Here is a 24,807-nt window from a genome sequence, read left to right as displayed (position 1 = left end):
GTTTTGGCCTAAGTCATTTCTTTGTGCTTCAATTTTCTCTATGTAAAATGCTCAGATTTTAGGGCTTTAGACTGCAGATCCTGGTAATTAACTGCACGTCTGATTTTTAGTTCAGCATAAGGTTAACCAGCTTCCATAAAACAAAATCCTATTTATTCAGAATGAAAGGATTATAGGGAAGACATAAAGTAACAAAAAAGTAGTTTATGTAGTCTGGGTTACCAGGAAGTCATCAGCACTGACACAGAGCTCCTCATAGAAAAGCAATAGGTAATACCCCCTCAGGGCTCTTAGGAGTTTTGGTGGCAATTCCACATCACTCCCAGATCGTGGAAGAAACTTCTCCCCACAGATTCACTGTCTACATTTATCAGTCATTGTGCAATTTCCTCAGGAAATAAGCTCTGCTGCTTCTTACATCATTACGAAGGAACAGTTCTCATCAGTTAACTCCCCACCTGCAGGAGGACCCTGAATTCCTGCTGCAATGTTGCAGATGGGCACTGCAGCATCCAGACAAAGGCACCACTACCACTGCTGCTGACTTAAAAAGTCAGAGAGTGACAAACCTGAGTTGGGAAGAGAGTATTTAATGACAGATCCCTGTGTTTGCACCTTTTTCTGGACCATTCTTCAGCAACAGGGAGGTCACTGAACGCTGCACTGGGTTTTGGTCTGACCCTGTACGAACACTTTTATTCTCTCAGCAACCAAGATACATATAACAGGTTATTTATGAGTTTTCAGTGGTACAGCAGATATCAGTATTTCTGTACCAAGCTGCTCAGAAGATCTGATGGAGGTTGTGCTTGGTCCAGCATAGTAAGAAACAAGCCCTGGCCTGGAGATCTTTACAGGCCAATTTGACAAGAATGACAAAGGTTAGGAGGGCAATAAGAGCCACGAGCAATGGTGTGATTTGTACAAAGATAAACAGCCAGAGATGGGAGAAGCCTCAGGTTCTTGCTGATTGTTTATTCTGTAGGTCAAACAGCTTAGATTTTATTTCTCTGTTGCAGCTTCTTTTATATTTACTAAGAGCTTTACTTCAAAATTCTAATGCATCTCCACTTGTAGCCACCACCTTTTCACATTTATTTACTCTCTTCTGTGTTAATGAAAGCCATAAAGTTCAAATTATACCATCTTGGTTAGGATAGGTGAGGCAGCACAATGTTCTTGTTCTTTCCTTGGATCCTGATTTAGTTCTAACTATCAGCGTGTGGTTTAATCCTGATATTGCTCAAACCCAGTATGTTTTCAGTGTCTCTCCTAGAAAGGTTTGTGTTAAATTGAAGGTACTCTGGTGTTGTAGGACTGAGCAGTTACTCAGCCTCACTGTGCATGTCACAGTGCTGAGCCCTAGAGAGCTTGGAAACCTGTCTCTTCATGCAACATGAATACCTAATTCTTCATGGATCTATCTTTTACTGCAGAGAAGTACAAACATTCTCAGCAATCCTGCAAACATCCATTGAATAGATAGGAACTTTCTGAAAAATTAGACAGGTCATTTTGTCAGTCTTTTTTTTTTTTTTTGTTCTTGTCTTGATTTGTTTCTGTTCTCCAATGACTTGACTTTTTCTGTTTATAACTCTTTTTTGCCTTCTCCTCCTCCTCCCGTGAAAGACTACCTGTCTGTCCCCTGGTAATGTGTAGAATTTATGCCAGAAGCTGCTTCTTCAAAGATGTATCTATACAAAAATTCTCAGGTGGGTATTGCTCTTTCTTGATGTGTGTAGTCCTCTCTGCAAAAATAAGAAAATCGTGCTCTGTCATTCCCGAAGACCAAGACAGATATCTCTTTTTTTTGAAGAATATATTTTAAATCTCAGTCACTTTGAATTCCTGTATTTCCTTTGTACCTGCACACTTCCCAGTTCTCCTGTCTGACAGCAGCAGATAAAGCTTCTCCCCTCTAACCTTTGAAGCGAGTGAGAGAAGAAGTGAAGATGAGAACTGAGGAGTGATGGGAAATTGGGGTGATGAGGGGACAAAGTGGCCTTGGCTTGCTTGGGGGGCTGTAAAGACACAAAGCAGCTCCAGTGCAGAAGTCTGCTTTTCAGTATTGAGCTCTGGTGCAATTCCCAGCTATGGCAAGCGCTGACCAGCACCTGGTGCAGCAAAGAACAGATGTGTCCTCCTTTCAGGTGAGAGGCAGCAGAGACCTTTGTCACTGGGTGTGTGTGGAATAAAAAACTGGATGTATGCTAGGGCGTGAATCACAATGATAAAACACTCTTATTCATGAGTTCTCAATGCACATTGAGAATGTGGTTTGAAATAGCTGGAAAAGTACTACTTTATAACAGTCATAGTGAGAAATTAGCTCTAAGGACAGCTGTGCGATGACTTGGACATGCTGGGGTTGGTACCTCTGTCCTTCAGGCTGGCTGGACACACAGGAGTGTCAGAGCAATGTTCAGTTCCAGGAGAGCTTGTAAGCATGCAGGCAACTGTAGTCAGAGAATGAGGTTTAATTTGATTTCTACACTGCTGATCTGCGTACACAGTTGTCACCTGCATAAACATGGTAAAAAGAGAAACAGAGACCCTTCTATGATATTAAGCGCTCGATCAAACTGAAATACTTCTGGTCTCTCTTCATACACACCAAAACCCCAGCAGAGGAGGAAGCTACTTTGTAGTCTTGTCACTACAGAAGAAAAGAAAGCTTTGTTTTTTCTACTTTTTTCTGTCTTTGAGTTAAAAAGCTCTGGGCATCAGAGGCTTGCTAAAATATTTGGTGTTGCCTTGGCTTAAATAATAAATGGTAACAATGATATTTGCTGCCTTACAATTAAAGTACTTATTATGTACATTATTAATCATATTTCAGATTTATCAGTTAACAAAACATGATGCCAAAGATGCTCTCAGCAAGACGAAATTTTTAAGTTCTGGGGTAAAATCTGACATCTTTCTTGGCAATGGCCCCACCACCTCCTTGTTTAGAGGTGAGTCACAAACCACCTCCGTAAAGTGTGAATAAAAGGTGTTGCTCCAAGCCACTGTACAGACCTAAAAGCACTCAGGTGATCTGAACAAGAGCCTCAAGAATAGGTTTCACTGATGTTTGTCACCAAAAACTCCCTAAAATGATCTTTGTGTAAGGTATAAGCAAGACCATTTCTGCTGTGGTTTCAAATGAAGATATGACAGACTTTACTGTTTGCTGTTCAGTGTCAACATCATCACTTAGACAAGAAATAGTGAAGTAATAAAACCTCAAGTGGTTAGAATTGAATTTTACAAATATCAGCGTATTTGAGTAATTTTTTTATCCCTGAATTAGTATAATCAGTTCATCTTCCTAACCAATAAGCCCATGAATGTATATATTTCCTGTGTTTCAAATGTTTTGTTTTTACCAGTATTGTAATTAGATACAACGTAGTAAAATTCTGGGGGCTTTTGTGTGTGTATTGAAAGCGTTCCTTAACATGCAGCAGTGTGATGATGTCTTTGTTGGTAAAAAAGCTAAGAACGTTGGTTTGGTCATTCATGTTCATCAAAAAAAAAAAAAATAAATTTACACTTTAATACTGTATCATATAAATAGGCCTTTATAGCTCTGCATACATTATTAATACCGGTTTATTGCCTGCTTTATTGGTTTCACTACTGCTTCTCCTCTTGGGAAGTCATGTAAAATACAAAGGCTGCACAAATGCCCACGTTGCAAGAGCCACTACATACAGAGCAAATAAGATTGCACAAGTACAAATATTCACTGGAGCACCTTCCTGCAATTCATGTAACATAACGACAGTCTACACATGCAGTCCTCCCAGAAACTACTATTATTCCAAGTAGTTAAGATTTTTTTTTTTTTTAACCTACATCACTTGTGCCAGGAAAAGAGCCAGTGATGAAGGAAGAAGCCCTGGTGCCAGAAAGCCTCTGAGACAGTTGCACATCCACCATTGCTGCTCTGCTACAGCATGCTCTCTCGTAGCTGCTGCAGAGGCTGTTCCTGTCAGAGTGTTACGGCTGTTTCCCTTTGTGACCTCCTCTCTAAATTCTACAGGCAAATACTTTTTGATGTCCCAGGATTTCCTTCAATGTTTAAAAACTTATTACTGGGGATTTGGGTGGCTTTTCTTATAAGTTAACTACATGGAAAGTTTTTCCGTCTCTTTCCCACTTGCCACACAATTCCCCAGCAGTTCTTTCTACTTAATTCTAGTTGTAACCTTCTGATCATCTGAGCTTTAATGTTCCTGCATTGAACTTAAATGTGTTTCTTTAAGGACAATTATGAAGCTTTCAGGACCGACTGGTCACAGCAACTCTTTGGATGCTTTAGTTCTGGTAGCTGTTCATTCACCTGGCTGTGATTTGGTTCTCTTCATGCCAGTTTTCTTCCTCTGTGATGATTTCTTGCATCTCTTCTGTGTCCATGGCCCATCCTTTTTGTGCACCGCCCCAGGGGTGTTCCCATCCATAGGAGCAGACCTCACACTGGCTGTGCTCAGCACAGGCTGGCTCCAAGGGCTCTCTGCAAGCCCCAAAAGCTGCTGTGTGAGTGCCTTGTCTTCCAAGGAAAACTTCTAAGTGCTGCCCTCATTGGTTCCCGGGTTACGGCAGCCGGCACAGCAGCATTTCCTACTTCAGCCTCCTTGTTTTGAAAGGGCAAGCTCCTGCCTTCTTCACGATTTGGAAAGGTGGCTCCCTTCCCTGGCAGATCTTCCAGCATAAAAGGAGCCTTCTGTAATGAAAGAGAAGCAGGGCAGAGCTTTGTAAAGGTCTCAGTGAGGCTGACACCTCGTGCTCAGGAGCAAGTGTTCCGACTCCTCATTCCTCCTCCTGTCAGCATTGATAAGCCTCTCGTACCTGACGTGAGTTTCATTGCCCTTGACTGCTCTCCATTTATCCAAAGGTTAAATCTTCCCCTCTGTTCTGTACTTTAGAGCAATATGCTATTTAGAAAACAGTGCTTCCATTGAATACAATAAAGGCAGGCGTATCTGACGTAGTTGTCGGGGCTTTTGGGGTTTCTTTTATTTTATTTTTCTTCCCCTTGGCAATAGGTCATGGAGTAGGTGCAACTTAAACTTTTCATCTTCTGACATGCTACAATTATCCCTGCAACAGGGGAGACCCAGGAGGATCAGCACAGTGCAAGTCTGCTGTATTTAGAGATCTGCCCATCTAAAAGGGGGGGAAAAGTTGCACCTTTCAAATGATCTAATGGTGTTTTGGTTTATATGTTCCCCATTGCCAAGGGGACAATTTTCAGGCAGCAGTGTCAAACGGCTTGCTTGCCACCTAGGTGTGAATGGGGCCTGTCTTACTCTTCATTTCAATAGGGCAGAAGACTGACTAGCATCTCTGGAAGAGGGAAAAATCCTCTTGTATTTCCACAGCTCTTCGTTGAGCATAATCCCGAAAGACCTGTGTTCGGTTACTGGATATGAAATGAACCTTTCTAGGTTTTCACAAGCACTATCTATGAGTGGAGCTGTTATCCCAGTCAAAGTGCAGTATTTCTGTTCAGGGTGCACTAGTTCTTTAAGCCTGAACAGTTTGTTGTAGGAAGGGGTGAGGACAGAACTTTTTTAATTATTTCAAATTACCTCCCAGACACCGGAATTATACTGTGGGGTTTGGATGGCTCTTCCTTCTCTAACAACACACTGTGTATGTACCTTTACAGCAATATTCTTTCCTTTTCAGCTCCCTGAAGCCTTTCTGCCCTGCTTCTTTTTCTTCCTGCAGGAAACAGGATCTTCAGAGGGTTTTCTGAAAGCTCTTTGTAATATTAGCGAACATGTACAGGAAAACCCTCAGGTTATGTTCAACTCCTGGTATCCTTCACTTTAGATTTAAGAAATTCCCTTAAACTCTCATTAGTGAAGACCTTCTCATTCCTATAAAAGTTTAAAGAAAATCTTTGTCTCATCAGAGATTTAACACAGCTCCTCAGCGTGGCTGGAGAAAGCAGATTCTTTGTGCTTCTCTGTTCATTCTGGAGCAAAGACAATTGTTACAAAAATGTGTCTTTATTGATGTGACCCTCCAGTTCCCTCATCGCTTTTCGACTTATTACCTTTTCCTCTCTGCTGCCTTCTGCAAATCTTTTAATTGACGGGAGGGGAAAGGAAGATTTTGATTAAATGCTGATGAATCCAGGCAGGATTACTTCATTTCCCTCTGCACTGTGTGAGCTGGGACTGGCAGAGCACACTCTGTGTTCCTGCTGCTTTCTCACCTCACCTGGCCCACTCTACAACCAGGGGCATTTTATTCATGTATTTTTAAGTAGAGTGGCATAAAAAAAAAGGATTTAGCTATCTGTGTCCAGCAAAGTTTGTTAAACTTATTTTGTTGAGAATTTAAGACTATCTATGGTTTGTTTTTTTCAAGTTCTCTCTTCATAAAACTGAGTTATGCTAAAAGTTTAGAAACTTTCTCACACATAATTAAGATGACAAACCAAGAAACTTATATCACAATGAAAAGAAAGCAAAGGAGTGAGAACTTAACTCTTATTGGTTTGGAAAGCCCACAGCTTCCATTAGAGAAGTTTAGGGTGCCCATTATTCAGTGTTAAGGTTCTTGAGTGAATCTTACAATTCAGATTCTGCTAAAATTAAAATAGGGGGGGAAAAATTATTCTGTGTACCCTCTGTTATTCCTGAGCTGACAGCTCCCTTCCTTTTCATCTCTGGGGCTTGGTAATTAACTCCTATTCCTGACTCCTTTTTTTTTTTTTATTTATTCTTTCTCCTTTCTTTCTCCCTTCTTCTATCCTCTTTTTATTTCCTTGGGGTTTTTTTTCTTTTAACTTTTTTTTTTCTGTGTTTTTCCTTTCCCTTCCTTTCTCTTTTATTTTCCATTTTTCTTTTCTTCCTCCCTCTCCTAAAAAAGCTGTCAATCTAAAACAAGCAACAAGCATCCCATTCACCTCCCTGTACTTCCTTCCTTGCTTAAAAAAAAAAAAAATCCTCTTTGTTTTGTAAAGCTATTGGATGTAGATGTGGCTTCAATGCATTTAAACCCAACGCAGACATAAAAAGTGCCCCAGCACCAGCATTTCTGTGTCTTCCCCATCCCCTTAAATCTGTAGCTGTGACTTTTGGGCTGTCTCAGACCACTTTTAACAATTTGAAGTCTTAAGCAGGTCCTGTTTCACACCCACTGACTGACATTTCACAGATGATGTGTAGGCACTCTGGCCTTGAACAAGCACTGGACAAAGTGTAAAAGCTTAAATCTTACTGAAAAGCCAATTTTAACCTATCAGAATTTGCTACCAATTACCTGAGTGTTCAGAAACATCATTGGAAACCCCAAATGCATCATGCTGGCAGACTTGTAGAAATGTTTTAGCTATGCTGAGGTCAGAATTTAAAACTGTGGTTATTCAGAAGTTCATGATGAGCTTCGTTTGGAGTTTCAATGGAATCGTGATAGTTTAAGCTAAAGAAAGAAAAAAAAAATTATGGCAGGGTTTTGGGAGAGAGAGGGAGACTTTTGAAAACTCCTCAGAACACAGAATGCTGGAAGAAATCCCACTAATGAGAAGTGCAGGTACGCTGTTCTCAATGAATAATGTATCAAAAAGAATCAGTGCTCTTCACATTGCCTTATAAATAATGGGGTTTATCACATGTAGGGGCCCATTCACAGATAAATGAATCAGTGCATGCTTAAGTAGCTGGTGCAGAGTTCCAAATGCAGAGTTTTGCATTATAAAAATGAACTTTCATTGGCTGTGAAAAGTGACCTCTGGATACAGGCAGCAGCAATTGTGATGGCAAAAATCCCCTAAGATCCGAAAGATGCTAAATGTTTCAGGCTTGGTAGCACAATTTCCCACAAATTGATTTGCTTTTTGTTAATCCTGTTTAGTTTTTTTTTGTTTGCTTGCTTGTTTGTGGTTTTTTTTGGGTTTTTTTTTGTTTTGCCTCAAAGTGAAGTAAGATGGATTTCTGGCTTTGTGGTTCATTCTTGTCTTAAACATGGTATAACCTAAGTGTGCTACAACTGTGTTCAAATGTGCCAGTTATTTTTCATATGAATTCCAAAATACTTATAAAATGAAGTTATTTTGTTGGGCTTAGTCACAGGAGGTTGGCTGTTGATAGTTTTTTGTTAGTAACATAGATATTTAGCACTAGTTTTGCTTATGAATTTTCTCTCAATTCCATCAGATCTTATTTATTTTATTTATAGAGACCCATTATAAAATTATGTAGAACACAAAAGTTTCTAAGGGCCTTGTTCCCTTAATTAAACAATTAACTTGCCATTTTGGATTTGATCAAGAAATGATTGAACGTGGCAGACTGTCTCCCCTCTGGAGCACATAACTGTGTCAGGGTCAATCATGTTTCCTTTGGAGTCGGAGGGAAAGGGGCTTTCTCATAAATTAGAACACGTTCCTGATTTACAGTAGTAAATACCATACATAACTGATTTCATAATGTTCTTATAAGATTAATAAAACAATAATTTAATATGTCGGCAAGGTGGTTATTTAAGAAATCAAATTACAACAAACTAAAAAGTCCCATCAGCTCAGTGAATTTTTTCAATTGTTTAAGGAAATGAGAAAATAGTAACTAACATGGAAGAGCCTAGACAGAGGGATGGAGCTGTAAATCCTTATCAAAGGATCAAAGACGTGCTTAGCCTTAGGCCCTGCTATGTGGGAAGGATGGGGTGGCTGTTGATGTTTCAGAGGATGTGGAGGAGAGGATTTCCAGCCTCAGCTGCCTTTCCTAGCCCTGAGTAATGCTCTGCCCATGGGATGTAACACACCAAGGTGCTTTCTTGCACCTGAAACCGAGTTTGTCACCACGCCAGCCGTGCTGCTCCGCTGGCTGGTGTCACTGGGCCTGTCAGCACCAGGGGGTCACAGAAAGCAACCTTAAAACCAAGCAAGGCAAAGCACCAGAGCACTTAGGAACCTGCCACCTCACACCATTTATGTGGAAAGCAATTGCTAAGCATCCTGTGGATAATTTACTTTTTCTTGCTTCAACTTCCTGCTGTTGAAGGCATTGTTGATTTTATTCCCAGTTTTATTATAACTTAACTTTATTATGGTTTTAGACTATTGGCTAGGAATAAACACGTTCCTTGCACACTACTCTGAAATGAATGATTTTTCAGTGGTGTTTTACCAGAAACCCAAGACTCTCTACAGCCACTTCTGCTCTACTGAAACAAACACCCATCATATTGGCAGTTGTCCATAAGATGTTTGCAGAAACTGAGTGATTTGCATATTGGAAACTGTTCATTGATACATTAAATAACATTTTATTGTGGACATCTGGTCTGTTAAAAATCTGCCAAAATTTGTATCAGATAGCTGCAGCAATTCACATTTATAGAAGTAATCTGTTCTGAAAATATGTTAAAATACTGCCCCTCTTTCATTTCTAGTTTTTAGGCATTATTGTGCAAAAGCTGTGCTTGTTAAGAGTCTGAGTCTTCCCTGCAGAACAGCTTCTTGTGTTTGTTCCTAGGATCATTATAAAGAACAAAGGACTTCCTGCATCTCCGTTTATGATTTCAGTTATATCCAATGCAAAGAGAATGAGTTTGTGCTCAAATATGCTAGGGCTAAACATAATAAATAAAAATTAACTTTCCAGCTCAGCCAATCTATGGCTGTTCACTCTGTAAAATGACTAAACTGAACACATATGCTTGAGCCTGCCTACAACATCTGTAGGTTCTGTAGGAATAATTTAAATTTACTCCCTTTATTTCAAATATTCATTAGCTTAGACTTGTGCATTTTACATTAGAATAGATTAATGACTTGTTTTGCCAATATATTTATTTTAGGTGAAATTCAGCGGACTGTTCTTTAATGAAAATAAAAATGTGACTGAGCCCTAGAGAGAAGGTTTGCTTTTTTTTTTCTTTTTTTTTTTAAAGTTGATGTTTGATGTACTTCTAGTTGAGGCCAGTTTCAGTATGTGTTACTACATCCACGCTGAATTGTATTTTGACATGTCGCTGTCAAAGGGCCCAGGGTTTCTGTCAATTGGGCTGTATAGAGCAGTAATTAATTCTGTTATGAAAGTGTCAGTGGCTGAGAAATTCCTGAGCTAGAGCTCAGCCTCTGCACTGTCCTAGGTTGACTGGCACCAGTTTCCCTCTAATAACATGGAAAGGATGTTGGCTCTGTGTGGCTTTCGGATAGCACAGTGTAAGTTGCACTATTGACAAGGACTAAAAGGCCAAGCCCTGCTTTGATATACACAAAATAAATGAGTTACCTTTAATAGGTGTGATGGGGATGGCATTTTGTACATGTTTCTGGGAGAGACCTGGCCCTAATGAGCACTAATGTGGTTCCAGCCTGAGGATCCACAGTGTGATTCTTTAAAGTAAATCTGGTTTCTGACAGGAGCCTTTTCTGTCTGAACCCTTTCAGACCTGCCCTGACAGTGGACACGAGCCCTGGTGCAGATTCAGCCCTTGGAATGGTTGTTTCATGAAGGCATGCACAAGACCCCCCTGCAAAATGATCTTTTGCTTGGCGTGTGTGTATGAGTTGGGATTCTCACTGCTTTGCCTTAATTAGAGTTCTCTGACAATTTTTCACCCACCCTTATTAAAATCATCCCATTTAAGTATTGCATGAATAAGCGTGATATGTTGGGTAACTGAAGTACGGGTAGTGATAGGAATGACAAAACCGGTCTGGGTTGTTTTCATTCCATTCTCATGAAATTTAAAAGGATGGCACCAGAAACACAAAATGGCCAATACTTCATGTTTTAAAAAACGTCATTTAATCACCCTTCAGACAGCAAACATGGCTGAAAGAGTCCTAACTAGAACTGTGCAAACTCTTTAAAACACCGTCCAGACACGGTGTCAAGTTATTTCGTTTCAGGCGTTACTTCAGTTTGAACCTTTCCATGTGTTCTTTAACAAAGCGTCAGTGGTGTGAAAACTTGCAGCCTATTTCAGGAAAAGCCAGGCTGATCTCTGACTCTCTATGAAAGCCACTCACAAACAAATATTTTCTTCCTTTTTTGTCTTTTTGGTAGGCCATTTCTGCCTCCATCGGGTTAAACGTTCCTTTGGGTCAGGAACAGTTTTATTGTTTGCCAGTAGCAGTGTTCTGAGCTTAATTTTTTCTAAATTAACCAGGTGTGTGAATATCCCATTGAAAAAGGAATCGAGGTGTGAGGAAAAGAGCTATGAGTTCTTTTTGTGGTTTGAGGTTGGTTTTACTTTTTCCTTTGGTTGGGATTTATTTTACTTTTTTAGGGGAGCGGGGGAGTGCTTTGTTGTTGTTTGTTTAAATTTTTTATTGTTTTTTGAGTTTTATGGTGTTTTTCTGGTTTTGTTATTGTTTTTGTCTGTTTGTGGGTTTTTGTTGTTTTTGTTTTGGGTTTTTTTTGTTCAGTTGGGGTTTTTTTTGGTTTTGTTTAAATCAGATTGACTCAACTCTCGTTGGTCAAATGTGTTCTCATAAAATGCCCTTAGTAAGGAAACAACATTTTCAGTACAAACACATCTTTCTGATCTTAAGAGTGGAATTGCCTGAACTTTAGGCAGATAGGTGGTCAGGCTTAATTTGCCGTCTTGATCAGAAATAAGCAGTAGCATTGCATTTTGCTGGATGTAGGTTGATGGTAACTAGGAGAGAAATGTCATCTCGGCTCCTGAGATACTTCTGGCATGTGAGGGATAACAGACAATGGCTTTTATCTGTCAGCAATGGCAGATACTGGTTTGGGAACAATCAGGGCCCTTTTATTTTACCTTGTAGGGAAACATTTGATTAGTAGTATGTCCCTTGTTGTTGCACTGTTGGAATATTTTTTGGGTTCTGATTTTCTTTCCTCCTTTTTTTTTTCTGGTCCTTAATTTGTTGTCTCTTTTTGAGCATGGTACTGTAGACTTTCAGGATCTCATGGTAATTAAAATATTTACTGTGGAGTTATTTAAGTTTTCCAGCGTGACTGAAGACATGCATTTTAATAATCTAATTTTTCTTGTGCAGCTGGTTGATTTTTCTGCACTTAGCTCCATGGCAGAGAAATGACTGTGTTGTTGCTGTGTCTCAGAAACCGAAACAGCAAAGTCAAGGAGCTCCCAGAAATGAAGAACTGAAAACACATTTCTCTGGCACATGTGCAGGAGGAGAATAGACTTCTGTTGTATCCCCAACTGTGCACACAGTCACACCATCGCTGATTCTCCCTCTCAAACCCAGTATAGGTGAAAGTGTCTCAGTGTAGGCAGAAGGGTTGTTTCTGCCAGAGCATCTCCGAAAGGAGGGGGAAGCAGAAGGGTCTGTGCTCACTTAGGAAGTTGAATAAGACTTTTAAAGTGTGGTAGGAACAGACTAACCAGGGCTTGCATCCAGCAGCTTTGCAACCGTGCTTTCATCCAGGACTGCTGGAGGCAGTTCAGTTGAAATAGCACCTGAAAATACAGACATCTCCCAAACTACTTGTTTAAAATCTGCCTCCAGTAAAATTTACTCCCCACAGCTCCTATTACCTTTTCTATCTGGAGCTGTCTCACCTCCTCCTTGCCTCCAAGTATCTCACTGGGCATCACTGTTGATGCATCATCAAGAACAACAGAATGCTGTCTTGTGTATAAGATCTGGGGAGCCTGAAGCCTCACAAAGACGCTGTTTACAGCTTGTTCATGGATTCAGGACTACTTTTGTGATACCAGGAGCTAAAACCTCCTATAATTTTAATGTAAAATGAGATTCTGTAGGGTGAAGTTTGTGTCAGTATATTGTCCGATATAAACTTGATTCGTTGAGCAAGATGGGGTTTCCACACAGTGAAATTTTCCCTAAAAATATACTCTTGCCTTGGCATTTTGGGGCCTCAGAAGCTGAACTGTGTGTTGAAAATTTGGCAGACAGGTTTTGTACTCTATAACTGCATCGAGCCCCCACGCCAAGGACTCCTCTAAGTGCGGAGAGGAAAGGGTAGGATGTTACATTCAGCATGTGAAAGTGGGCTTTTTCTAACTGTTACTTTTGGAAGGCTTCAGGCTTAATGTAAGACTGCCATAGAGTGGTGAGTTTGTTTATTCTTCACATTAAATTCTACTTCAAGCTATGCAAGGGCAGTCGAAAATTTTCCGACAGCAAGTTTTTCCATCACAAAATAGCAATTCATTGAATTACAATATGTGTTGGGACAGGGTTGAATGGGTAAGACACGGCTTTCTGTGCTCCTCTTTTCTCAGAGGAAGTAGCCCTTGAGATCCCGATGTCAGGCAGCTGTTACAGCAGGCTCTGAGCTCAGCAAGCATTTCCAATCTTCATTCTCCCACTCCCTCTTCCCCCTCCACTGAAATTGTGCTCCCTGTTCACAATATTGCTGAGCTGTCTGTAATGATAAATGATGTGCCTTTCTTTAAATTTCCTTTCTGCTCAGTACTAGATATTGGCCAGCTTGGATGTGTGTTCTGGGTGGATAAATTACTTTGGCAAGTCATAGAGAATTTATGCACATGGCAACAGATGGACCCTGTGTGCTAGAATTATTCTCTGTTGTTCTAATTACGTAACTTGATTTTACCAGAGGCAATTATATTTTCATGAACAAAGATCAGTTGCTGGTTTGTGGGGTTTTGTTTGGTTTTTTTTTTTTGTGGTTTTTTTTTGTTTGTTTTTTTTTTTTTTTTTTTTTTTTTTTGTTTTTTTGTTTTTTGTTTTTTGTTTTTTTTTTTCCTTTTGGTTTGTTTGGTTTTTTTTTTTGGTGTGAAATATGAACCTCTATGCTGAACGATATTTTGGTCTCAAACCTTGTTATAGGCCAAAGTAAAACGGGGCCTTTACTCAGCTGCACGTCACCCTTTAGTGAGCATCGATCTTTTCACGCACATGACTTGTGTTGTCAAGTGGATCTTCAGAGTTTCAGAGAATAGAGCCCGGGGTTTGTTTCTTGACGAGGGTTACTGGTGTATGGTAAAGATAACTGCACAGAACATTTGGGAGGAAATCAAAATGTGTGCAACCAGGACACACTAGAAATGAAAATGGTTTTGTTCCTAATTTAGAAAGTAGTCTACTTTTGCTAGTCAGAGAGGCGCTTTACTTATTTCATCCTGTTGCTGTGCTTTTCTTTCTTTCAAAGGAGCAGTGAAAGTAGAGCTTTGTGTAGAAAAGTAAAATAATTTCAGAGCAGAACACGAGCTGAGGAATGGATCCAGGACTCAGCTTCCACTGAACTGCTGACACTTCTGTCACTTTCTTTGTCCTTGCTTAGAGTATGTCCTCAACTGTGCTTTGTTGATAGCATATTTTCGTGCAGCTAAATCTAGGAATCCTTTTGGATAAAGCTGCTGCTCCCTCAGTTAGGATTCTGTAGTATTTGGTACTTGCACCAGTCTCTGTAACAAATAATTGAAATAACTTTTGAAGAAAGATGAACAGATGTTTTATTTACAACTTGTGATTGCTTAGGACTTCTAAAAGGTGTTACATTTCCTTTTAAATCCTGAGAGAATGCAGGAAGATGTCTGAAGATGGAGAAAGAAATAGAGAGTAGGGCTGTTTCTCCAGTCCATCGTGCATGTTTTAGACTCTCTTGCCACGCTAAAATAGCTACATTAGAGGTGAAGGCTGAGGGAAGAAAATCACCTTTCTCTAGGATCATCCTAGGGATGGGTTAGGGTGCCGAGCCCTTGGTGGGGGTGCGCAGTGGCTGGCACAGGTGGAGCTCAGATGGCGTTCAAGGACGGATGGGCTGAGTTAAACGTGGCCACAGCCAGGTTCTCACAGCTCTTGTCACAGCTCTTGTCACAGCACTCAGAGCCACCCCAGCAGCAGGAGTCCCCAGAGCGCTGCCCTCAGGGCTCTGACACAAGCTCCTCTTGTGACAGTGCCCTCCATGCCATCTTCCAGTGTTGGAGGATGGCTTAAGGACCTTGGATCCTTGCTCTGCAAGCCCTTGAAGAAATGCTCTGCTAAACAAAGCTAGCTGAGTGTTTCCCTACGTCTACACAAAACAGCAAAAAATTCAATTCATGCCTTGGAAGTGATAGCAGTTTTCTGCCTTTTTTTTTTTTCCCCCAGTAAATATTCTATTCAAATACAAGGTATTATGCAAACATATTTCTGTCTGAGTAATATTTCTGTTATGCCAGGATAGCATGTGCCTGTAGCTCCCCCTCTCCTGAAATCCACAATTGCGACAACACAGTTTTTAATTCAAACAGTAAATCCCCATTCCTATAAATCCTTCCCTGCAGCTCCCCCCTCTCCTGAATAACACTACTGTAAATAAGTGGCTGCTCTAAAAAAGAGTAGGTGGTACATAATATTAAAAACAGTAACTTGTTGAGCAGAGCTATTTAAAAAAATCAGAGTGCCACATAATAAAGGTACTATCAGCAAATACCAGACTAGCATCTCAGCTAGCTTTATGGGGCTGTGAGTTATTGCTGTGGTCAATAGATCCCTTTTCTGTAGCATTCTGCTTATGTAGGTGATAAATCTTACAGTCTTATGGGGATAGGGTCAGGCTTCTGCTACTCTGCCCCATTATTTTTCTCCTACATCATTTAGAAAACTGCTGGACTGGACCATTTTTAGTGCTGTGACTTTTTGTTCAGGTACACGGTATATTTTATTGTGCATATTAAATTTTACCTCAGACCACATTTTAACATCCATCTTGACAGAAGGTGAAATGGAAGTAAAATCTTAAGCAAAAGAGCAAATAAACATGAGAAGCAGAAAACAAATGTTATTTTCAATGAAATTTTTAGATGGAAAGTATGAAAAGAAAAAAAAGCTTTGTTTTTGGTCATAAGGGTTCTTTTTGAATATTTTTTCAAACTGGAGAATGAATAATCTAGTAGTAGTAGCATTCAATCAGACACATTTGTAGTAATTCTGTAAGCTCTGGGAATATTTTAAGTAATGGGTGGTTTGAAATTCTTGCTGTTAAAGAGAGAAGAAAACAAGGTGATGTTAGGTACTAATGGACAAAACGTTTGAATAATTCATGATTTTGGTGCCACCTCAGTACAGCCACCTGCCAGGAATCACAGCTTCTGCCTGGCTCCCGTGTGTGCAGCTCTGTTCCCTCATTCACCTGGAGCTGCAGGGATGTACTCGTGCCCTGTGGTAGCAGACAGTGGGAAGATCAGGGCAAGGAGGAGTGTAGTTTGCCTGTAGCCCCTGCTGTGGGTGAGGAGAAAAGACCTTTCTGTTTTGTTGTCCATGTTCAGGCAAAGGGACAGGACAGAGCCAGCAGAGCCAAGATCTGAAGGGCACACGTTGCTGTCACAGACATCTGCAGGTACCTTTGGCACCTGGCAGCTTTAGTCCCTTGTTCAGTATCAATAATTCTGAGTTCCATGTCTGATACCACAATAAAACATCACCCTCCAGAGTGCATGAAGGCAGCACGTCCGTGCAGAATCACCAGGAGACATGGCTGGGCAAATGTCTTTATTATTTAATTATTTGTTGGGCCACATGTGCTGCAGCAGAATGCTGAGTTGCCTTTATGGGAGCTTGTTTGAGAAAGCAAGGACTGCTTTTATTTTGAACTATTAAGTCTGAAGAGTACATAAGAACAGTGTTCAAATGGAGAGAAAGGAATAGTCTGTGTTGTACTTGGATGGCCGAGCAGTAAATTTTTGCAAGAAAGTATCAGCCCAGATGTTGGTGAAAGCCCCCTAATTTTAAGGATAAAGAAGCAATGAAATAGGTTACCAGTCAGGAATTCTCTGTCAGTACAAGTCCTAAAGGAAAAGAAAATATCAGGGAAAAGTGGCGTGCTTGCAGGACCTCTGAATGTCCGATCGAACCCTATTTTCTTTGGATGTCCATGATATCCATAAATCTTTGTTTCCTCAGTATAGTTTGTTAATGCTGAGAAATTGGTTCAAACAGCTTCGATGATTCTTCTTCTACTCTCTGTGTCAAACAAATATTTTCCCTTTCTGACTAGATTTCCTCCTCTCAGATTTTGCTGTTCTCTAGGCCTTCCAGGAAAGTCCTCTGCTGTCCTCTTTAATCTTCCACTCCACAGTGCTTTGGTAGTGACTGTTTAGCTTGGAGAGGACAAGCACTTGTGTTAGCAGTCCTTTTTTCGGTACCTGGAGTAAACCCTTCAGATGTCTGTAGGAAAGTTCTGTGGCTGTGACAACAGGTCTTTGATCACATCTTTGTTCATTAGTCCCCGGTGCCACTCTAACTTGTGGGTTAGAGGCAGTTGAGAAGCAGCTGTTCAGCTGTGGGAGAACTTGTCAGCCACTGTTTCCATAAAGGAAAGGTAAATAGCTGCTATGCCACTGGATGAACCATCTGTTACTTTCACTGAAGGAAAGAAGTTCATGAACTTGGTGTTGGGTTTTTATTTTTTTGTTTTTCATTTTAGACCTGCTGACAGAAAGTTTTTAGGTTGTTGGGTATTAAGCTCTTATCTGTAAAATCTTCCTTCACCTAAAGCCCTGTGCGTGGTCTTTATGGAGCATTATTAAGTGCAAGGGCTTCCTTTACATGATTGCTACTTGTTAACCCCTTTTTTTCCTACCCTTGGCATCGAAAGGGGCACACACAAGTGATACACCCTCATACTAGTAAATGCACAGCAGTCTTGGGGTTGGACTTTGACTGCCCATGCTTAAAAAAAATTGTTACCCAGTGACTGCTCTGCAAAAGAGGGTTATTCTCTGCATGCTAATGTGAAATGAAAGTCTTAGCTGTGCTCAACCAAAAAATAAAGTAGTGTATCACACTACTCCAATCTAGTTTTCATTTATTTTAAAATTGAATAAACAACACACAAAGAACAAAGGTTTCTCAATACACAAAAAGGTCTCCTATTTTAGGGTCTAATAAAGGCAGGACCAAGCAACAACATGGTTTGCTGTAGTATCATTAAAGGGTAAAGTAGTTCTGGTAGGATTACAGGGCAATTGGAATGGTCTGTGTAATGAAGTGGTCTCCAGCAACTTTGGAAATGTACCACAGCATAAATTGCTTAAATCTGTATCAGACTGATGGCATCCACAAGCAGAAGCCATACTTTGTGTATAAGGGCTGTGTATAGAGGTTCAGCTTGTTTTCTTCGAGGAATCGTTAGGTATTTGCTGTACACGTGTGTAATCCCATGTAGTAAGAAATGCCAGGAGTTGTACTACCACTACCCAAAGCTGCTCCATCCCACTGGCATGTTTAGCCACATGTCAGATGATGTTCAATCCTATAGCAGTAGCATTTATTTTGTGGTCCTAAATGAATTTTTGCTTTCGAAACATCTACTTACAGTCACTGTAGCACAGAGCCATGGAAACTGGAGTTGTCATTAAAACTGGAAACGCTCTGACTAGAAGTAAATCACAACTGTAACAACAAGGCTTACTAACTGTTCAGGCACTGCTATCCCTTAATAGAGCTGTTCAGTTTTTCCCATGTGTACATCTACTAGATGGCCTGTTTTAATCAAAACCAAATTACTAAGCTCCAGTGTATGAGAAACTGGTGAAAAATATTTGACATGGCTTGTGAAAGATCAGGGTAAAATGGTTGAATGATCCCTTTTGGTCTTAATAATTATGTATCTTGTTTCAGAGTTTGTTGTTGCCTAAGAGCAGTGCTGCTGGCGAAGGGTTTAGAGCATGGGGAGTGGGGAGCGGCTGAGAAGGCTGGGGTTCCTCAGCCTGGAGAAAAGGATAGTGGTGGAGCCCTTATCACTCTCCAAAACACCCAGACAAGAGGTGGTAGGCGAGGTATAGGTCTGACTCTTGTACCAAGTAGCAAGTGATAGGACAAGAGGAAGTGGCCTCAAGATTTGCCAGGGGATGTTTAGACTAGCTGTTAGGAAATATTTCTTCCCTGAACAGGTTATCAAGCACTGGCACAGGCTGCCCAGAGAAGTGGTGGAGTCGTCAACCCCTGCAGGGTTTTAAAAGAGGTGTAGATGTGGCACTTGGAGACATGGGTTTGTGCTCATGATCTCAGAGGGCTTTTCCAACCTACAGGAATCTGTGATTCTGTGATCATTTTCCCAGAAGACTGTGGGCTGTGAAGGGACAGGGAGACAGGAAAACGAGAGAGGGATTGTCTTGAAATGCTGAGGTCTGATTCCGTGAAGTCAACTGGTAACTTGCTAAAAAACCCAAAGAAATACATTGGCCTCTACCTTCAATACAGTATAATCACTCCTTAAACACAGACTTTGATTTAGCCCCTTAACGTAGCTGTGATCTTGCCTCTTTCCAGCCTAGAACTCAGTCCATGTGCCACTTGTAGATGAGAAACTGTCCGAAATGACAAAACCTGGAGAATGCCTCGTGTATGGGAAAGATTAAGCCTATCACTGGCCCCACTCCTAATGGTGTGCAATTAGAAAAAGATGTCTCTTTGAATCACCTCACCTTGACTGGCAGAGAAAGTCATCGCTGTGCCTGGCTGTCCCCAGTCAAACACGTGTCACTGGTATGCAGATTTCCCTCAACTGCCTGAAGGATGTACCAGACTCTGGGAGTCCCCTGCCAGAGCCTCTACCTTTTACTGTACTTCTCATTGGTTTGCCTTTTCTTCCCTTTGGGAAGTGGTTCTCTAGGTTTTGCGGTTCTTCCCTAAGCAGGCAGGGTTAAAGTGGAGACACAAAAAAAGCTCCTTAAAATTTTTCAAGAACATTGACAATTGATTCCTAAATTAGATGACTTTGCAGTTTATTGTATGCAGGAAAGAAAAAACTGTTGAAAAAGATAACGTTAAAAATAATGAGCATTTCAGGTAAAAGAGTATGCAAAGTTCTCTGAGATTTTCTGCCTGAGACTATCACCATATGATATAAAGAATTTCACATGCTTTGCACTGGCAATTTTGAATCCTGAATGACAGAGCTGACATTCTGACTTCTTCAGTTTTCCTCCACTCAAAAATCCTGAACCAAAATCACACAAACATAGCTTTGTTTCATGAAACTGCACAGTCCTGCAAGTGTGAAAATAAATACAAAGTCAGGAAACACTTGGTTAAATTAACTAGATCTGTTTTGCCTGTTTCAGATATTTCATTAATCCTAAGGGTAGGAATGCTGTCAAAGAGTATCAACCAGGTCCTGGACAATGCAGGAAAGCAGATTGTCTATAACTATAGGTGGCAATGGAATAGTAAATCCTGAATCACCTAGATTATAATGGACACATTGAGAGCAATGGGGAATTGTTCTCAATATATCCCTTATAATCTTTATAAAGCATGGTCATTCTTCCAACAGTACAATATAAATCATAGATCAATTACTTATTCTAGTGTCTTCCCTCTAAATATAAATATAAAAAGTAGTTTATGTAAATATCATAGTGAACAGACAAGTCATATATAAAACACATCTAAAAATCCGAATTTTCAGTGTCAGGAAATCCTATCAAAAAAGTGATTTAACCAAAGATAAAACTAATAATGCTGTTCCTTGCCCTACTTCTAACCCTGAGGCTTCAATTTAGTTGTATGTTAAAACTGGTTTCTGAAAGAGTTTCATATTCATTTTGACACCCAGTGGAATGAAAAATTGGAAGGTATAAAAAAAGGTGGGTTTTCCTTTTCCAGAGCAAGATTCCATCCTTGTTCTTTAAGAAGCAATGTAACTTTGGATATTGGTTTTATAGAGTCGCATTTAATGGTCTGCTCTGACTTTGGAAAGTAAAGAATACCTATAACATAAATTTGAGCACTCTTGTTTTTCTTGAGGCTACATTAACTTCTCTAGAGAATGACTGCATCTAAATGATGGTCAGATATTGTCAGGATGCTTAGGGTTTGTTTTTTTTTCTTTCCTGTCACTATCTTGGACTATGGAAGCACTCTAAGCTGAGTAAATAATTTAGACCTATAATCCAATAAAATTTATTCTGCTGATTTAAGTGAAATGATACCAAAATTTTACATTTTATTTTAGCAATTTTTGTAGTCTTTGGTCTCACGTGGTAGCTCCTTCCCTTTGAAAGTATTCCTAAGAGATTACTAGTCTTGCTCCTCCCCAGTTATGTGTAGTTTCTTAGGAAGTGTATGAACAGCCTCACAAAGCATTAGAAAAATAATCAAAATAGGTATTATTGGTTTCACTCACTGAACATAAGACATACAAATACGGAGCAAGAACCTGAGACCATGTAAATTAGTTTTACATCAAGAGGATTGCAAGATGCACCATGAGACAAGAGACTCATGGCAGTAAGTACTCAGCTTGGTTCCTTTGTTAGGGGTGGCCTCAGCGAGTATTTTCAGCTCCAGAACACTGAGGACAGAAGTTTTGTGCTATTGTCCTTCAGTTTGCAGACTAGCAGGCCCTACTTGGTTAAAAATGTGCAGTTAAAATGTCTTCTGCAAGTCTGTGCAGAAATAATGAGGCATTTGTGTGTATGTTAATTATAGATTGAAACTCTATCTCAGATTGGAAAGTGTCTTTCTTCTTGTAATGTAACCTGTGGGCTATAGAGCTCATCTCAGAGCTACAGGGATGCAGAAAAACACTTTGCTTTCCTATATGGACACTGTACTCAGTAATCAGTGGAACAGTTCTGTTTGTGCTAAGTGTATGTTGATATGGCAGGTAGGGTATAGATATGTAAATTGCTGGTTTATTGGTAAAGCAAAAAGGCACAGATGAACCATAACAGCTCAGCATGGGAAAAAGCAAGGTGGCTTTGTTGTTCTTTTAGCCTGCTGCTTTCTTTACAGATATGGTGCAGTTGCAGTAGTGTGGTAGAGTAAGGCTCTATAATCTAATGATTAGAAAAAAATTCTTAAAGTGTTTTAGTATTCCTGATACTTTCCTTTACATATATGTTTAATATTTCATCAAAAAGAGAAACAAAAAGTTTTTACTCTACTTGGAAAAAAAGAGTAAGGAATGGAGTTAGCCCTTTTCAACCATCTAGAGTAAAAACTGTGCTTTTCAAGCTCTTTTTGAAGTTGGATCTTTCAAAATCTAATCTTCTAAGAGCTTGCCTCTGTTAATTGAGTAGGTACACACACAGATACCTGTGCAGTGGCATGAAATATATGAGAGAATTATATGAAGAAGCAAATTGTGGATAAATCCATACACCTCTGGGGCTTTAAACACTGCAGGTGAAAATCCTGGGTTTTGTCTTTTGTTGCCTACTTTGAATATTTTGTTTCTTTATCTGTAAGCTACTAGTGTGCAGACAGAGATCATAACCTTATCATAATTCTGGGGTTTTTCCTACATATAAATAAAAAATTGAGATTGTTTTTGATGCAGCATAATCTATTTCCATTGAATTGTAATACGGTACAGTAGAGTGAAAGCCCAAACTGATAGTCAACAACAAAGTGTGGTCTTTAAGGTCTCAGACTCTGGGGAATCTGCTTAATGAAAACAGAACCTCACCTTTCCTATGGTCTACCTGACTCCCCGATTTTTGAGGTCGTGGATATGTTCAGCTTTCCTCAGGACAGCTAAAAGGCTCCCACAAAAGATGCCCTGCTCTGTTCGTTTTACAAATGTACTAGTTTGAAAACAAACCAGTGGGAGGCACCAAGTCAGAATAACAATTTAATGGAAATTAAAGAAAAGGGGAAAAAAAAGGTAAAAGAAAACACTGTCAAACTGACAGAGTCAAGGTACAACCTGACACCCTGTTAGGCAGGGTGGTGGTAGCAGTCTGGTAGAATGGTGGCTGCAGTCCTCTGAAGCGGTGATCCTGTAGTAAAACAGTCTGCTCTTCCTCAGGAAGTCCAGTGGTGGCTGTGGAGCTCCTGTCCTCTGGAAATCCAGTGGGAAGCCCTTGTCTCTGGTGTTCAGCCTCAGATTATATCCACGCTGGGATGCTTGGTTCCTCCCTCTGGGTGGAGCATCTCACAATGGGGTAACGAGCCATGAGGCAAAGTGTTGATTAGGCTCATTAACAGAAGATAGTCCGGAGGGAGTTATCTCTGAGTCAGGCGGCAGGACAATGATGGGCAATTAACAGAAAGATAGTCTGGGGGGAGGAGGCAAGGAAACACTGCCCCACCTGATTCCAACAGCTCCTGAGGATGGTAATAGAATACACTGCAACCCAGGACAACAAATAGGCACAATTCTCACCAGTGTCTCCCTGCTTGGTGTGGAGGTTTTACAAAGGGCTGCAATGAAAAGATGTGTTCCAGCACACGTGCAGGGGAGTTCTCGTTGGAGCTGTCTCAAGATTTTAATGATATTAGTTTTCCAATTACATAAGCAAAATAGCAGGTGATTTCTGTGTAGAAGATACTGGAACAGAAGGGAATTAACTCAACTGAGTCTGAAGATGCAGAACTTTTTGTCTAACAGATGTTAAAGTTGGTGTTGTCCCTGTACTAGTCTTTTCTGATATTGCCATAACTGATAGAGGTTCCTTGGAAGATTCTCTTCCCTTAAGCTAGGCTGTGTAAGTGCAGCCAAGGTGAGTGTTAAATTGGGAAAAAATAGGGTTACACCTTTAAGAAATAGTGTTAATATTGTGTTAGACTCCAGATGCTCTTTATCATATAATCGTTATCATAAAAAGTCTTAATGTAAAAGATCCTAATAGAGTCTCACAGTGTCTCAGGAGCAACCTGGATTGGCCTTTGCATTTAAATTAGAGAATAATTAGATCCAGGAGGAGAAAAAAATGGTGTAGTGCATTCTGCTTTTCTCTTCTAAGGGAAACACACACACAGTCCCAAAACTATTAAGCAGGCATTGTGAGAACATGGAATATGTTTAACTCTGTGGAATGAAAACTATTTATTTTATCATGCATATCAGTTTAAAAGTGCTGCATTTTCCTTATCTGTTCACATGCTCTCTTTAGCAGTTAAGACAGAGGTAATCCCAAAAGAGTGATATAGATAAGGACAGGAACACCACCAAAAAAGTAGCCCTTCTATTTGCCAGTGTCTTCCAGAAGCATAAAAAGCCCCATGAAGTTCCTGAGTTTTCTTAGGAAAAATGGTAATGCTGCCTACCTCATTTAACATTACAGACAGAATTTGTTAATTTGCAATGGTTCTGATTTTTTTTCCTCAATATTTTGTGTTATCTTTGAGATTTTAAGCATGAAATCCTGAATTGCTTGAAGTCAGCACAAAAAAAACCTATCAATTTTGAGGTTTCTCTATAATTCCTTACAAAATCATGTTCTTTATTAGTGTTGGACAATGCCATCTGCAAGCCAAGCCCTGCTGACATCTCTTGCCTTATCCTGACTGTCTGACACACCTGCTGCACATGAAGATGGGGACTAAGAAGTGAACTGTGACACAAGGGTTTTAGCCTGGCTCTCTCTTTACATTGACTGGAGTCGGTCTGACACGCTGAAGGTGAGTGGTGTCAAATCCAAGTTCTGCCTTGGCATAGCCTGTGCTGGTCTGACACACTTATCCTGGGAGGTTATGTTGGTCCTGGATAAGGACTAGTGCTTAAAAGGCTTGATGGGGCACAAAGGATGCTCTGTGCAGCAGTTTTTCAAAGAATTTTTGCCATGCCCTATGTACATCATTCCAGCAAACTTCTAGTGACCACCACTGTGTTAAAATCAAAATGCGACTTGCAGGTCCCTGGGCACGGCTCACAGTTTATCTGTCTCAGTATTGCTCCTTGGAGAATCTGCTCAGCCTTTCCTGAGGTAGGCAGTTACAGGAGAGAGCTTTAAATATTTATGGCACCTTAAAGCACGGAAAAATTGCTGCCTATATCACCATCTGTACCCTGTTTCAAGGAGGCAAAACTCAGAATCACAATACAGTGTGGCACATTTTGTGTGGTACTGAGTATTAGAAGAATCTGTGTTTGAAGTTAGAACAGAGGGCTAATGCAGAGGTTGTTACTGCTGTGTTTTTAAACTCCT

At 40.2% G+C, this 24,807-nt stretch overlaps 1 long non-coding RNA gene across 1 annotated transcript in view; it reads left to right on the top strand.

Moving 5' to 3' along the window:
* LOC125334526 overlaps nucleotides 1-24,274 on the top strand; it is a 191,334-nt gene extending 167,060 nt beyond the window's left edge. The window contains exon 3 of the long non-coding RNA XR_007207161.1: nucleotides 24,110-24,274. This is a non-coding gene — a long non-coding RNA (uncharacterized LOC125334526). The remainder of the gene's footprint in view (nucleotides 1-24,109) is intronic.
* Nucleotides 24,275-24,807: the final 533 nt, after the last annotated feature.

This window comes from Corvus hawaiiensis, chromosome 16 (genome assembly GCF_020740725.1).
Source record: "Corvus hawaiiensis isolate bCorHaw1 chromosome 16, bCorHaw1.pri.cur, whole genome shotgun sequence".
In the NCBI taxonomy this organism is placed as follows: Eukaryota; Metazoa; Chordata; class Aves; order Passeriformes; family Corvidae; genus Corvus; species Corvus hawaiiensis.
This window is presented reverse-complemented; position numbering and strand designations above follow the sequence as displayed.